We start from the raw sequence: 2325 nt of genomic DNA on the forward strand, positions 1-2325 counted from the left end.
ATCTTATCTCTGTCACTACAGTTTAGTTTTGACTATTCTAAAACTCTGTAAAAAATGGAATTACAAAATACGTGCCTTTTTCAGTCTGCCTTCTTTCATTCAATACATCTGCGAAATGTATCCATACTGTTGTATTTATCAGTGGTTTGTTCCTTTTTAGTGCTGAGTGGTATCGTGTCATATGGCTCTACCATCTGTTTAGGGGCATTTGATAGTGTCCAGTTTGGAGCTATTAAAAATAAAGCTGCTAGGAACATGAGTGTGCTAGCCTTTGTATAAACATGAGCTTTCATTTCTCTTGGGTAAATACCTAGTAGTGAAATGGCTGGGATGTGATAGGCTTGTGTTTAACTTTTTAAGAAACTTCCAAAATGTTTAACATCTTACACCTCTCAGCAGTGGATGCGAGTTCCAGGGGAGCTACATCCTCACCACTACATGGGAGAGTTTGGGAGCCATTTTAACAAGTGTGTAGTAGAATTTTCTGATGAAATCATGTACTGCACACCGTCCATTCAGGCAACCAACGTCAGGCCACATATACATCATGGTTCCAACCCTTGTCAACCCTGTTATATTAAAAATTCATGATATACGATGGCTCATGATTACAAACGAGTGGTACTTTGCAATATGCATCAAAACATGATGATTATTATGTTAAGGATAGTTTAATGCATCTGGAAGTGTTTCTTTAATGGTTTTATACATAGAAAGGTACACTATAAACACTATATATACTATATACTAAGACAAGCATGTGACTAACTGATGTTAGATACAAACCATACCTAGCTGTTCCAATTTATGTACAAACTAGACTTAGAGACAGACTTAAGAACAGAACTCCATAACATTATATATGATACATTATTCGCACAACACCCAAATCACGTAACCTCCAGCCAACTCAATGGCCACTAATAAATCAATAAAGTACCTCATTATGGTTTTAAATGCTAGATGTCTAATGATGCTAAATATCTTTCTTGTGCATATTGGACATTCACATCTTCTTTGGTTAACTGCCTACTCACATCTTTGGCTCATTTTTAAAATTGGATTGGTTTCTTCTTATTCTCATGTTATGATAAGAACTTCTTATAACGTCTCTTCAACAAGGCTGAATTGTACATGCAAAAAAATATTGAACTAGCCCTGCTGTTGAACAAATGAATAAGTGAGTGAATGAATGAACACCTCTTACCTTGTTGGAGAGATCAGGCAAGGCTTTCATGCACTGCGATCACTGAAGAATTGATGGTGATGGTGGTGGTGTCACGTGCTGTGGAGACTGGAGAACAAAGCTGAGGTAATCAGGTTATGAAGGTAGAGAAAGAGCACCCAGGTAGGGGGTAAGTGCTTAAAAAGACCGACAGTGTGGCAAAAGGAACATGATTTGTTCCAGGAAACTAAGACAGAGTGAGGATGGGTGGGGAGGGACCAAAGAGAGGGTGACAAAGGGATGTTTTTTAGTGTCCACACCAAGGCACTGAGACAGATAGGAAGCTTCCAGGGTTTTTTTAGGGGGTAGGGGTGGGGAATAGGGGTGGCGTGGGCATGATCCTTCTGGCTGCTATGCCTGTTGTTATGTGCCATCGAGTCAGACTGGACTCATAGTGACCCCTCCTTGGGTTTCCGAGGCAGTATCACTACAGAAGTAGGATTGCCCAACCTTCCTTCCCAGGAGTGCATCTGGTTAGCAAAAAAGTGTCTTAGCCATTATGCTACCAGAGCTCCCATGCCTAGAGAGCCCCCCCCCCCCTTAAAGACATCCTCACACCAGTCAGGGAAGAGACAGGGATGCCTTGGTATCTACTGGTGGCGTGGGGGTGGTGAGAAGAGGACAGAGATCAGAGAAAGCTTTCAGAAGTGAAGATGGACGGGTCAGGCGACAGAGGGAGGGTGGAGGGTGAGAGAGGGCAAGGACGACACCCAGGCCTCCAGTTCTGGGAGAGGTAAGACAGATGGCGGTGCTCTTCTCACCTGCAAATGTGTGTCTGTGTGTGGGGGCGTCTTGGGCTCCGAGGTGCACTCTGGGACCACCCCACCTCCCACCCCTCCCAGCGTGGAGCAGAGGGGAGTCGAGACCCGAGGCCGGGGCGGCCAACATTGAGGCCCGAGAGGTTAGGAAGGGTGGCCAGAAAGGTCGTAGGACCTAGGTCCCTGTATCGCGCACACACGCGTAGCGAGTTTAGAGTTGATGCAGCTTCTGGGCAGAGAGAGATGGGTAGGCACTCGGACAAAGTGTTCGGGGAGTAATAAGAAGTGCTCGAGACTCCAGGTCGGGTCGCGGGGACACTGCGACGTCTAAGGAGGCCCCAG

Source organism: Orycteropus afer, unplaced genomic scaffold (assembly GCF_000298275.1).
Source record: "Orycteropus afer afer isolate SDZICR_OR568_19922 unplaced genomic scaffold, OryAfe1.0 scaffold00067, whole genome shotgun sequence".
NCBI classification, from domain to species: domain Eukaryota; kingdom Metazoa; phylum Chordata; class Mammalia; order Tubulidentata; family Orycteropodidae; genus Orycteropus; species Orycteropus afer.